The following is a 15,086-nucleotide window of genomic DNA, read 5'->3' on the forward strand; positions in this document are numbered from 1 at the left end:
CTGATTTCAGAGTACATAGAACATTTTGGAGCAAGGTGAGGATTTCAACATTATGCTGGAAGACAACAGCCACAGGGTGTTTTGGCAAAGGAGTGACAGCATCAGAATCGACGGGGGAGACATGCCCGGGAGGATTCTAGTTTAAGTGAGAGGAATTTTGAGCTGGAGCATGTACCATGGAGTGAGGGAGGTGGAGGGTAAAAAGGGAAACAGTAAAAAGATTCCTAAGGAGACAGATTGGAACTCAGTGACACCTGGTTTTGGGTACTAAAAGGAAAAGTGCAGTCACCTTGGCAACCAGGATTCAAGTGTCCCCAGCCTCACCACTCCCACCTGGAAAACGTCCTTTGTTCCTATAAAACCACATGTCTCCGCATCTCCAACCTTTTGGTTATGTCATGAAACTGCAAAGCCACCTTCCTTCTACTCGTAAGGGAAACAAGTAATCCAGTACGGGAAATGGAGTAAGTGAGAAATGGCATGGTACAGGTGGGCATGGAGAAGGATGTAGGGGCCAGATCCCAAAGAGCCTCCAGATAACAGGGTGAAGATCTTGAACTTGGCTACAAGGAATAGGGTCCAGTGAGACTTGGGAAGATCCTTCTGGGGTCAAGCAAGGCCAGGGGACCAGGGAGGTAGCGGGGGTGACAGTCCTGAAGAGTGAGGTCAGGGCCTCAGCTAGGGTTGTGGCCAAGGAGAGAGGACAGAGGGATTGAGGTGGTGGACTTAACACTACTCCTTTTCAAACCCTCAAGGAGTGTCAGGAAGGAAGGCCCTGTCCCTCCAATCCTCCCATCTAATCAAAACATCTGCAGGCTTACCACATGCCCTGTTATTGCCCCTCCTACCTGGAGGAAGTCTCCCAGCACTCCCTGTAGTCCCCTGTGCAGCTGTGTTTTCCAGAAGGGGGAACAGACCCAATGTGTTGGGTGTGTGGTGTGGGGGTCTTGCAGACTGACCAGTTCACAACTTCACAAATCCAGACATAAAAATTCTTTGGAAGCTTAAGATCCTCCTAGGGCCCAGCCAAGGAGGGAAGCTGGCCCTACAAGCTAAATAAGGGAAAGCACTGTAGGAAACAGGTCCTGATCTCTTAGCCGTGATGCAAAATGTGGAAATCCTTGTAGGCTTTTTAATGAGTCATTGGGGGCAAAACCTGAACTCAACCTGAGCCGCTATAATGACAAAGCTTGACTTAGATTGCTGTTGAGAGTTTTACTCTCTTACATGGAATAGAAATCACAGCAGGAGTATTCGTGTGTTAGGAATATATTGAATTAATCAAAAAACTGTCCACAGAAAATCCCAGGCCCAGATGACTTCACTAAATTCTATCAAAGCAGGAGTGTCCAACCTGCGGCCCGTGGGCCACATGCAGCCCAGGATGGCTGTGAATGCAGCCCAACACAAAATCATAAATTACTTAAAACATTACGAGACTTTTTTGTGATTACGTGTCACGATGCATTTAATGTGTAGTCTAAGACAACTCTTCATTGTGGGGCAGATACACCAAAAGGACACTCCAAAGAATACTGATTCTTCACAAACTCTTCCGAGAAGCAGAAGGGGAAGATACACTTCCTGACTCATTCTGAGGCCGCATTACCCTGACACTAAGACCAGACAAAAACACCAAATGAAAGAAGTCTACAAACCATCATCTCTTATGAACTCATGAATCTTGACACGGATGTAGTCTTTGGATCAACAGCTTAGCATCCCCTGGGTGCTTGTTAGAAATGCAAAATGCCTTACCCCAGACCTGTTCAGTGTCATTTTTTACTTCTATCTTTTATGTTGAAAATCTTAGTTTTTAGTGGGAAATCTGTGTTTAGTGGTTAAAAACAACCGACATAATTGTTTTATTCATATTTTAGGATAAGTATGTAATACTTATATAAATAGAATATATGTTATATAATTACATATTATATCTATTAGGAAAACAATAGTTCCAAAACAACTAACAGATTACTAATAATTAGTCTGCTGAGTATAGCTCAAGGTTTCTTTATGGCTTGTCTTGCTTTTGAAGAAATTCCCTCCTTATGTGGTCTGAGATCACATAGCCCTTTTAACCTATCAGCTCTCACTTGAGAAGTGCTTCAGACATGGGACACCTGGAAAGGCCCACTGGCCCTGTGATCCCATTAAGTCCTGGCTTCTCCACCTAGAGGTTGACTCCACCTCTATGAAGTTGCAGTGGGGAGAATCAAATGAAAGCATGGCTCTATTTTGTGAGGAGCAGTTACTGATCATCCCCCACTGCAGGCTGTGCTTGCTCTGCAAGCCTGAGCCTCTGTGGGAGCTGAAGTTGGCTGCCCTAGGCCCTTGGTCCTGGAGCTTGCACAGGCGACAAGACGGGTGGGGCCAGGATGAGCCACACTGCCCTGATTGCTCTTCCTCTTCAGGCCTCTCCCTCTCCTCTCCCTCTTTTATTATGGAGTAGTATTGGGTAGGCCCAAAAGCCTGTTTAGTTTTTCTGTAAAATAAAACACATGTTTTCCATTTTCACCAGTAACTTCATTGATTTGGATATTTTGAGTATGTCGGCTATCTCCCGCTATTGGCTTCTAATGGGTAGAGAGGAGTGCTGCTAAAACATTTTTTAAAAATCCTCACCCAAGGACTTTTCTTTAGCTTTTTGAGACAGAGAGAGAGAAGAAGGGAGAGAGACAAACATGGATGAGAGAGAAGCATGGATTGGTTGTCTCCATGTGCATCCACACTGGGGATCAGTGCCAGGACCAGGAATTGTACATGTCTGGACCAGGGTCACTTGGGATCACATCCTAGGTTGAGGGATGAACCCGCAACCTAGGCACATGGTCCGACTGGGAATCAAACCTGGAACCTTTTGGTTATGGGACAATGCTCCAACCACTGAAACCACTGAACCACACTGACAGGGGCTAAAACATCTTCCATCAGTCACAGCACCTTCTCAATACACCGCACAAGTCTTTTTGCATTTCAGTTGCGTTTTCACCTTTCTTGAAATAATAAAGCCGTAATAGAATGAAAATGTTGCGTGTCTCCTGTCATCTTCATTATTAAAATGGCTGCACAAAAATTCGCCAATTTTGATACTTTTTAAAAAATGCACACTGGTATCACAACTGTCAATACAATCTACCAAAATTGTTTCACATGAAGTTAAGACAACTAAGCACTACTGGAGCCATTGTATGGAAAAGCTGTAACAGACTTTTCAGCCAACCACAGCCTTTTTATTCACTAATCCACTTACTAATAGACACGGGCTGCTTCCAGATCTTGGCTATTGTAAATAACGCTGCAATGGATTAAATTCAAATTGCACGTGATAGTCATTTCTGGATCCAACCTTTGTCCCATCTTCGCAAAAAGTTTACACCTGTTAAAAATAGACATCTCAGCTTTCAACATAACATGGCGCACACAACTCTAAGCTTTTACCTTAAACTATTTGGAACATCAACTTAAAGCACGCAGAAAGGCGCTCAGCTCCACTTGTCAGGAAAGAAATAGAACAGGTTCCAAAATTGAGAAAATAAGAGACCCCCTGAGTGCAAAGCTAAATCCAGGCCCCGCCCCTACATCACTCCGCCCCACCTTCCCGCCGTCTGGAGTCTGGCCCGGCCATAATTCACGCCTCCTCCAGGCTGGAATGGTGGGCCCAGGACACACCCCTGATCCGGCCTTTCAGGCAGCGCGCACCCGCAGATTCTTACAGACCCGGAAGTGGCTGTGGAGTATGGCAAGGTACGCTGGCCTTTCTGGCTTCAGTATTGCTGGTGCAAACCTGAGCGTCTCAGTTCACATTTCTACACGCATAAAGTCTGACGGTCACTACAGGCGTTGAAACCCCCGAACGTGCACTTCCTACAGCGGTGAGTCCGGCGTCCCCTCGAGATACTCTAACCGTGGCCACGTTGGTGCCCTGACCGCTTTGCTGCCGGGCGGACGGTCAGCGTTCCTTTCCGGAAAACTGTGAGGCCGTCCGGCCCGTGGTCTCTCGCCTTCGGGCCTTGGGGCTCCGCCTGCCACGTGGTTTATCTGCTTAAAGGTGTCCCCTGGGCAGCCCTTGCACCCCGCTCTGTTTAAAAGTATCGGGAGATGCAGTCAAACCTTTTGCGCCCCTCCCCCCTCCTCGCAGCTCATGGCCTCTGGAGCCCGGACTGCACCCCGCCCTGGGGATCTGCAGACCCTCCCCACCTGCCGCACCTTTAATGAGACCCCAGCCCCAGGAAGAGCACATTTTCCAGGGGCTGGGACTTAGGACCGGAGAACATGGTGTCCCCAGAAGTGACCTGCCCCACGCGGGGAGGGGCTTTGAGGAAGCGGTGACGGCCAAGGGGCGGCCGGAAAGCGGCGGAACGAACCTGTGAGGGGATCTGAAGACGGAATGAGAGAGACGGACGCGTGAGGGGGTGAAGATGTCGGTGAGGGGCCCTAAGAGACAGCAACAAAGGGGATATGGGAAGGACGGGGTCGCCACGCAGGAGTGAAAAGGTAAGGGGGGAAAGGAGCCTGAGGAGGAAGACGGGGGAGAAATGCGGAGCAGACGGGGGAGCCCCAGAGAGACGAGGGGAGCTGACGTGGGGGCAGCAGAGGGTGAGGCCCTTCAGGCGTAGGGAGTGGTTCTGAGGAGAAGAGTCGAGTCGGGGGAGCGAGAACAGGGACAGAAAGGGGGTTTGGGGGTGACGGATCAGAGGGAGAAACAGCACTGAATAAGCCCGCTGGGGGTGACAGGAAAGACTGTAACAGGGGCCACAGAGGGGGCACAGGCATGGGACGCGTGGAGACAGACTCAGAGGTGTATGCAGATGGGAGCAATCAGAAAGATCAGGGAGAAAGTGCAAGTGAAGGTGAAATAGGTTCCATGAGGTTCTCAGAACAGGTGTAGAGACAGGAACAGAGAAAAGGGGAGAAAAAGCAGGGGAGGTGGAAGGGGAAACACTGTAAGGACAACAGTTTAGAGAAACAGGGAAGAGACAAAAATCCATACACAGAAATATAAGTAGCAGGAAAAGAAGTGGAACCGGATGTGGAAGAATGGTGAGCTGATGGGATGTGGATGATTAATCTCTGAGATACCGGGTTTTGCTGAATTGTTCCTGGTAAACAGAGTTGAATTGGAATTGCAGAACTTTCGTATACAAGGTTTGTTCGTTTTATAAGTATTTGCATCACCAGATAGCTTCCTTTTACAACCCTTACTCAGAGGGGAGACAGTTGTCTGTCAGTAGTGGGTCCCTTCTCATTTCCTGGGATGGCAAGAGGCAGGTGACCTGGGACAAGAAGTGACTGAGTCTGTCATCCCATGATTCTTTCAAGGAATACTGAAAATGCTGGGTCTTCTTTTTTCTCTCCAATGAATTCATTTTTATGTCTCTCACATTTAGTATATCTTATAAAAACATATTGAAATAGATTTTAGTTGGTTAAATCTTTTTTTTTTTTGTAAATCATCATTGACTTCTGAAACAAGCTTTGTGACATCTCATATAAGAACAGTTCTTACTGTTCTTTCTTAAATACGAGGTAGTCTCAACTTTTTAAAAACTCTAACTTTAGAAGTCATCAATAAAAAAAAAACCCCAAATCGTTTTCCATGTTAAATATGTTGTGTCTAATTTAGATTCTGAGCCCTGCACCCTTTCTGCTGTTTACCATATGTTGCAACATCCATTGGTACTTAGTGAATAATATCAGGCTATTGCACTGTGCATGTGGTAAGGATGTCAATGATCTTAATAGTCAGAACCTAGTTTCATGAGTTTGTCTAATGTTTTGCAGCCTTTTCCTTCCCTTTATGTGATTTGTTGAATTAGTGACTGAGCCACAAAGGAGCTGTCCCCTCTTATTCATTTTCTATAAATATTGAAGAACAGACTGGAGCAACCTGGAACTTGGTTCCCACAGAGCTCATCTATTCATGGTGAAGTGATTTGATTAGTGTATCTCCATAGTTAACCTTTTTTCAAATTGTTCAGCATCAAAATGCATGTTCATCATTTTATATTTTTAAATAAAATGTTATGATTTCCTGGAAAAGAGGAAGGAAATGCTTGTGCCTCTTCATGTAACCTGGCAACAAACAAACAACTCTGTGATGGGAGGACTGTTATCAGCAACTTTTGTACAGATAAGGAAACTGAGGCACAAAAGTGAAAGGCACAGATATCGGAACTCCCTAGAGTCAGATCTTTATTTTGTGATTATGAGCTATGTGACTTTTTGGCAAATTATTTACCTCTCTGTGCCTTGATTTCAGCCCCTGTGAAAAGGGGATAATAATGACACCTGCTTCTCAAGTAAGTGAATTTGTGAAAAGCCTTGGCACAAGGCCTGTGTCACTGAGGTGATTACTGCAAAATCTTTCTGTTAGATCCCTCTGGGTTCATCCAGAATCCAGTGAAGCCTCCCTTCTTCCTCCCTTGCCTACCTGCTCTCCTATCTCCACACCTGGTCCCAGGTTCTTTCCTCCAGAACACGTGCCCCATTTCTTGCTGCTGCTCTGGGCAGGCAGTCTCAACTCCCTTGCGTGGCATGTGTGGAATTTTGAAACTCCTACCCAACTGGCCCTAGGCTAGCAGAAGGTACTGGAACACCCTGAGCTTTTTTACTTCTGGAAGACTTTGCACAGGCCATGCCCTCCCTTGCTCTAGGAGACCACTGTCTCCAGGCTTGCAGACTTCTGCATCCAAATATCTGAGTGGGAGCCCCTCACGCCCACAGGTTCCCACTGAGTTCTCTCTTTGCCTAATCTCCCTCCTCCTCCAGATTCCCCACTGTCCACCCAGGCAGTGGGCCACAAACAAGGCCCTTTTTACCACCCCTGTCAGTCTCCAGCCCTGTCCCTTCTGATCCCTGACTCCTGACTCTGACCCTCTCCTCTGCTCCATCCCTATGGTCTCAGCCTGGCTGAGCCTTGTCCTCTTCCTCTGAACCCTCACCCAGCTTCTTCTTAGGTCTCCAGTCTCTTCCAGTCTGATCCCTTTACTCCCCAGAAGGGTCTTCCTGCATCCAGAGTTAACCCTCCCCCTCCTCTGCTCAAACCCTTCATGGCTCCCATGCCACGCATCCCCCCAGCAAAGTCTAGGGTTAGCCACAGTTGGGTGAATGGGGCCTCTGGCCACCCTCCTCAGCCTTTCCCCGTACCTCTGCCCAGCACCTGCTGGCTCACCCGCTCCCTAGGTTAGGGCATCCTCTCATCTTTTTTCCCCAGTGCAGACACCAGCTAGCAGCAGCAGAAGCAGCCAATGGGCTAGAGCAGCTGTCAGGGCTGTGGCCCCCAGGGCCCCAGGACCCTTTGAAGACAGCAGGGTGGAGGAATCTGAGGTCAGAGAGGAGGCTGAATGTCTGAGGACAGGGGCCTGGCCAGAGAAGGAAAGAAATGCTTCCTGGTGCTGGCTGTGTGACCTTGGGCGGGCTGCCAGCCCTCCGTGCCTCAGTCTCTCCTCTAATGGGACAGTCATTATGCCTACCTCCTAAGGTTGTCACAAAAATTACATGAGTGAAAGAGCTTGGAACAGTGTCAGGCACAGAGGAAGGTTGCATTTTATTTTATAATTAGATGTTTCTCATTCTTGTCTATCAATTTGTTTATTTCTCTGTGTGAGCTCGGTGGGGAGACAGGACTCTCATCTGTCTAATATATTGGCTGAACCTACTATTTAGTGCTCATTAAATAATAATTTAATTTAAATAAATCAAATAATTGAATAAATGAACAAATGGATGATAAAGCAATAACAGCATAAATTGCACCATGAAGATCTATGTTAGCCATAAGGGTTTATCATAGTGAATGTGCAGTGTTCCAGTAACTTGGTTTTTCAGTACTTTCATAATGATTATGTTGGATGCTATCAAAATTTGGGACTTATCTATGTTAATCTAATCACATTTCCTCCCTGTAAATTAATTAACATGACTATTACTTTTAAAGATTTTTAGACTTATGGGTAATAAAAAGTATTTTTTAAATATTTTATTTATTAAATTTTAGAGAGAGGGAAAGGGAGGGAGAAAGAGAGGGTGAGAAATATTGATGTAAGAGAGAAACATTAATCAGAATCTCTTGTTTGCTTCCTGACCAGGGGCCGAATGCACAACCCAGGCTTGTGCCCTACGGGAAATTGAACTAGCAACCTTTCCCTTTGTGAGCGGACACTCAACCAACTGAGCCACAGTGGCCAGGGCCATATAAGTATTTTTCATGTATAAATCCATGCTTAGAAATCCAACGATCCAACAGTCAAACTCACAGGAGCAAAGATTAGATTGTTGTTGCCAGAGGCTGAGGGGACGGGAAAAGGGGAGTTGCTGTGCAGAGGGTACAAATTTTAAGTTAGAAGATGAGTAAGTTCCAGGGATCAGCTGTATAACAGTGTGCCTATAGTTAACATTATTATAATGTGCACCTAAAATTTCATTGAAAGGGTAGATCTTTTAAGAATTCTTATCACAGTCCTGGCTGGTGTGACTCAGTGGACTGAGCACCGGCCTGTGAATCAAAAGGTCACTGGTTCAGTTCCCAGTCAGGGCACATGCCTGGGTTGCTGAGCCAGGTCCCCCCCCCCCCCCCCCCCCCCCCCCCCCCGTAGGGGGTGCTCAAGAAGCAGCCACACTGAGAACCAAGATGGCGGCGTAGGTAGACACACTGCGCCTCCTCGCACAACCAGAACTGACAGAAAATCCAACGGCAAGGGGGTCCGACACCAAGGAAATACAAAATAAACATTCATCCAGACCGGTAGGAGGGGTGGAGACGGGCACTGGGGTGGAGAGGACTCGAGTGGCTGTGGCAGGACTGAGACTGGCGGAGTGTGGGACGATTGGTGCAGGCAGTCTGACCACTAGCGGACCCTGAGGCCCCACATTGGCGCACAGATGAACCGAGAGGCCGGACTCAGTGGCGGAGAGCGGGGCAGGCTGAGCAGTGGGTAGCACCCCGAGGCCCCACATTCGTGTATAGATAAACCGGGCGAACGCTGGGAGCGAAGCAGACCATGCAACCCAGGGCTACAGCTCGGGGAAATAAAGCCTCAAACCTCTGATTGAAAACGCCCGTGGGGGTTGGGGCAGCAGCAGGAGAGACTCCCAGCCTCACGGGAGAGGTGGTTGGAGAGACCCACAGGGGCCTAGAGTGTGCACAGGCCCACCCACTCGGGAACCAGCACCAGAGGGGCCCAGTTTGATTGTGGGTAGCAGAGTGAAAGATTGAAATCCGGAGGAGAGTGAGGCAGGGGCCATTGCTCCCTCTCGGCCCCTCCCCCACATACACCATCACAGCCCAGCGACCAGCGTTACCCCGCCCTGGGGAACACCTAAGGCTCCTCCCCTTAAAGTAACAGACACGCCAAGAAAAAAAAAAAAAAAAGGCCCAAATGACAGAACACTTCAAAGCTCCTGAAAAAATACAACTAAGCGAGGAAGAGATAGCCAACCTATCAGATGCACAGTTCAAAACACTGGTTATCAAGATGCTCACAGAATTGGTTGAATCTATTCGAAAACCAGATGAAAAAATGAAGGCTATGCTAAGAGAAACAAAGGAAAATGTACAGGGAACCAATAGTGATGCGAAGGAAACTGGGACTCAAATCAATGGTGTGGACCAGAAGGAAGAAAGAAACATCCAACCAGAAAAGAATGAAGAAACAAGAACTCAGAAAAATGAGGAGAGGCTTAGGAACCTCCAGGACATCTCGAAACGTTCCAACATCCGAATTATAGGGGTGCCAGAAGGAGAAGAGGAAGAACAAAAAATTGAAAACTTATTTGAACAAATAATGAAGGAGAACTTCCCTAATCTGGCAAAGGAAATAGACTTCCAGGAAGTCCAGGAAGCTCAGAGAGCCCCAAAGAAGCTGGACCCAAGGAGGAACACAACAAGGCACATCATCATTACATTACCCAAGATTAAATGCAAGGACCTACATCCAAGATTACTGTATCCAACAAAGCTATCATTTAGAATGGAAGGGAAGATAAAGTGCTTCTCAGATAAGGTCAAGTTAAAGAAGTTCATCATCACCAAGCCCTTATTATATGAAATGTTAAAGGGACTTACCTAAGAAAAAGAAGATAAAAAATATGAACAGTAAAAATGACAGCAAACTCACAGTTATTAACGACCACACCTAAAACAAAAACAAGAGCAAACTAGGCAAACAACTAGAACAGGAACAGAACCATAGAGAAGGAGATCACATGGAGGGTTGTCAATAGGGGAGTGGGAGGAGGAGAGGGGGGGAAAGGTACAGAGAACAAGTAGCATAGATGATAGGTGGAAAATAGACAGGGGGAGGGTAAGAATAGTGTAGGAAATGTAGAAGCCAAAGAACTTATAAGTATGACCCATGGACATGAACTATAGGGGGGAATGTGGGAGGGAGGGGGTGGGCAGGATGGAGTGGAGTGGGGAGGGAATGGGACAACTGTAATAGCATAATTAATAAATATATTCAAAAAACCAAAAAAACAAAATAAAGTGTTTTCATTAACAATGGAGTTATCAAAAAAAAAAAAAAAAAAAGCAGCCACACAGTGATGTTTCTATTCTTTCTCCCTCCCTTCTCCTCTAAAAATAAAGAATAAATTTTTAGTAAAAGATTTTGTATCAGTAAAACAGTAACAAGAACAACAATAAAACATTTGTGGGTCATTTGGAAAACATAAAAAAGAATGGAGTCATAGGTGACTAAGTATTGAAAAAGAATTTTGTGCAACAATCTAGTTTTGTGTGACTTTTAAATGTAGGATTAATTATTTATGAGATGTAAAAATTTAAGACATACCAGTTATATATGATATATGAACACCTAAATCTGGACAAGCTTCTAGAATATGCATCAAAGTGTTTTGCTGTGCCCCTGCCCTACCCAATGGAGGGATATGAAATGGATGATATAAAAGTGGGAAAAGGTTGACAAATTTGGAAGATTTTTAAGGGTACTTAGAAATGCATTTTATTTAAATTTGTAAATGTAAAAAGTTACATTTTAAAGCATTTAATAAAACTAAGACATTCATGCACTATTCATGAAATATGTTTATTATAATATAATTTACTTCACTGTTGGTTACATTTTGATTAAAATTTAAAATCTGGCTCCTATTTTCATAGGTAAACACGCTTGTAAATTGTGCTTCAATAAAATCTATCTGTTCCAAATCCCAGACAGTTTCCTCTCTTGTCAAGGGTGGAGTACCCCTTGGTTAACGGTTCTCATATATGGAGAAAATAAAGTGTACACTTAATTTTTATCTTTGTTTTTGACTTTATGATGGAAGTATCTGAAGGGAGTGATCATTATTTTTTTACTAATTAGTTTTTATTTTTCAGCTTTTTATTTTTAAGTTTTACTAAGATTTAAAAATATTTTTCTCATTTTAATTGCGATATAAGTGACATATATAACATTAAATAAGTTTAAGGTTTCTTTGTAAATTAGGCACAGTGGAAAATTAACAATAATGACTAATAATAAAGTAATAACTAATAACTAATAATAATTAGTACAACAATATACTGTAACTATAGTACTCTGAATATTGCCTCTCTCTCAAAATATCTTTTGAACTGTTAATTTCTGAAATTTTCCATTTAACATTTCAGACCTCAGTTGGCAGCGTATAACTGAAGCCAGGGACAGTGAAACCAAGGATAAGGGGGGGTACGGTTCAGTACAGTATAGTAATGTTGGGAGCTCCTTATCTTACAAGTGGACATTTATTTGTGCCTTTTGGCCACTGTCACCACCCTCACCTTCCCCCTCATCCCAGTCAGGCAACCTGCAATCCTATCACTCTTTCTGAGATTGTTTTTTTTAGATTTTATGCACAAGTGAGGTCACGTAGCATGTGTCTTTACCTGCCTGACTTCACTTAGCATAGTGCCCCCAAGGTCCTTTCAGGTGCTGCAAACAGCAGGATTTCCTTCTTTTTATTGCTCAATAATATTGTATATATTTACACATAGTACTCAGTAGTATACTATATATACTATATTCTATTCTATACTATGTATACAGTATTCCATATATATAGTATTTCGTATATGGAGATATTTATATATATACTATCCCATATATATACTATTCCATATACATATACATGAAATTGTGTATGTGTGTATAATTCCATTCAGGGTGGGGCAAATGTAGGTTTACAGTTGGGAGTAAGCAAAACAGAGTTAAATAAGCTATGTCAATAATCACAACCTGCATATTTCTTTATACAAACAACTGCAAGCCTATTTTTGTCCCACTCTGTATGTATATGGAAATGTAAAATCTGGCACTTATATTTATAGGTAAAGATACTTAATTACCTATATGCCCCATTCTTTGTCTGCTGGTAGACACTTAGGTTGTATCCTTGTCTTGGCTTTTGTGACTGATGCTGCAGTGAATGTGGCGGTGCAGAACTCTCTCAGGACAGCAATTTCATTTATGAAGGAAGCTATTTTTAAAGAGTGTACTTTATTTTACTATGACTTGTCAATGTAAATCCTGTGGTCCAGTCTTTGGGAAGCCCTCACTTGTGATTCTACAGTGGAGAAAGAAGCAGACCCTGGGCATATGGAGGGATTATGTTTCTTGAGAAGACTATGAGGCAAGAGGCCACCTGAGGCAGACCCTGACTTCAGAGTAGTGGAAAGTAACATAGCCCTGGGATTTACCAGGACAGAGAATACGTGATACTTTGCTGTAGGACAGAGATGGGGACCGTGTTGGAGAGAATGTTTATGCCTGGTCTCATATTTTGTGTGTTCCATCTGGATGATATACTTGGCAGTGGTTTTTCTGTCTCAGAATCTGTGCCCCTCACCTGGTTGTAATTTATCTGACTCATTGTCCACCTGTTACCTGCTCTGCTGTAGACAGAGGGCCATCCCTCAGCCTACTCTCATTTGGGCAGATACAGGCCCAGGGAGGTCCTGGCAGAGACTGGGGAGGGTAGAAGAGATCAGGGACTTGTCCCTTTCCTACTTTGCCTTGGGTGGCATCTACATCATGGCTCAGATGATGGTCTTGTCTGCTGGGCTCCAGTAGTGCCACCTCGTTCCCACTGACCATCCAGTCTTGGGGGTAGAAGGAGCTTCCAGCTGGGCTCGTGTGTTACCTCAACATTCTCTCTGAGTAAAATACCCAGGGTGGTTTATTTTTGTCAGTGGACTTTGAAAGATGGATAAATGAAGTGTGAGAAGTATGAGCAATTGTAGCTTAAATTTAGTAAACTAGGATATATAAAATTTCTATTGTAAAAGATTCTGCCATATTTTATTTATTCATGTGTTTGTTCAGTTATTTGTGTGTTTATTTTTAGAGAGGGCAACAGAGAGAGAGAGAGGAGGAAGGAGAGAGAAAGGAGGGAGTGAGAGAGATTTGTTGTTGCACTTTTTTATACATTCATTGTTTGATTTTTGTATATGCCCTGACTGGGAATTGAACTCCCAACTTGGGCATTGGGATGACACTCCAGCCAAATGAGTGATCTGGCCAGGGCTCCATATTTTATATTAGAAACATTTACTTTGGCAAAGATTTTACTCTCTATTTTCCTTTGAACCTAAAACTGCTCTAAAAAATAAGTTTAAAAATTAAACTACAGTGGTATGAGGAGCATGAAACACTTGAGAACATTTTAATGATTGAAAGCTCTGAAAGCATATTGGAAAACTAGGCTTTTAAAAAATGTACCTTAATTAATGCATTTTAAAAATGGGAGAAGCTCTGGCCAGTGTGGCTCAGTGGATTGAGCACTTGCCTGCAAACCTGAAGATCACAGTTCGATTCCTGGTCAGGGCAGAGGCCTGAGTTGTGGGCCAGTTCCCCATTTGGGGGTGTGGGAGAGGCAACTGATTGATGATTCTCTCTCCCATTGATGTTTTTTTCCCTCTCTTCTTCCTTCCCCTCTCTCTAAAAATAAAATCTTTTTAAAAATGGAAGAAAATATATATCGTAAACCTATAGCTAGGTACTACAATTCTGTCTTTACAATTCATAAAACTCACGCACTCACACACACACAAAGAACAAAGGAAAAAATGCTGATCTCTGAATTCAGTTATAAGCTGCTTTATTACTAAACATGTATTATGATTTCCTCTGTGTATCATCAAGTCTGCATTTATGGCATCATTTTCAAAGGCGGCTGTTCCTTCCTAGCACAAATGGTTAATCTGTGCCCATTTCTCCTTTTGGTTCCCCTGCTCAGTGGACATAGATGTGGCCATGCCCATTGCAGGACAAGTTCTGCCCCTGGGAATCTGACCAGGGATCCTAGCCTTCTAGAAGTTTTTGCCTCAAGTCCTCCCAGTGCCCAGATGTCTCAGGTGTGCTGGGTCTGATATCTGTTGCCTAGTGCTACTGAAATCAGCTCTGGAGGAGCAATGCAGGCACCTCACAGGAGCTAGGTAAAGATGCCATTTCCTGGTCCTCACTGCTGACCTGCAGAACCATAACTTAGAGAGGGGCTCTGATCCCCAAGGGATCTTCCTGCTCATTAAACTTAAATGGCCCCCCTCCAGGTTCCTGTGAGTTCACTTGAGTTTTAAGAAATGACATCAACTGTGTGCTCCCCCAGGGAGTTGGTCAGCTGTTCGGGATAGAGCATCTTTGTTAATGAGGTGCTCCAGGTGATGCTCAGGTGAGCCCAGGGATTAGCAGGAGGGCTCCTGAATGCATTTTTAGAGTGGGGCAGGCTTTGTTTAGAGTTGATAATGGGGTGCTCTGTTGGGGTTGAGGGTTCAGGAGAGCAGCACATGTTCTCATTGCTTTAGGAGTTTGTGGACGTCTGTGGAAGGAGAAAGCACCTGAAAACAGAAAGAAAAAACTCCCAGTGTGGTCTCCATGTAGAAGCTTATTGTTCCTGACTCTTCTGTGACAAAGGACAGGAAAGAGTGGCCTTTTCCAGGTCCTTCTGCCTGTGAGTGTGGTGGAAGTGGAGGAAGGGACTGTGTGGATGCCTTTGAAGGCACATCCTCAAAATGCAGACTTGACTCGTCAGCGTATTGTTCCCTGAGAAAACAACCCAGAGCAGGACCAGGACCAGGACAACATGTCTGCTTCTCAGGTAAAAGATAC

Source organism: Desmodus rotundus, unplaced genomic scaffold (genome assembly GCF_022682495.2).
Source record: "Desmodus rotundus isolate HL8 unplaced genomic scaffold, HLdesRot8A.1 manual_scaffold_57, whole genome shotgun sequence".
NCBI lineage: Eukaryota > Metazoa > Chordata > Mammalia > Chiroptera > Phyllostomidae > Desmodus > Desmodus rotundus.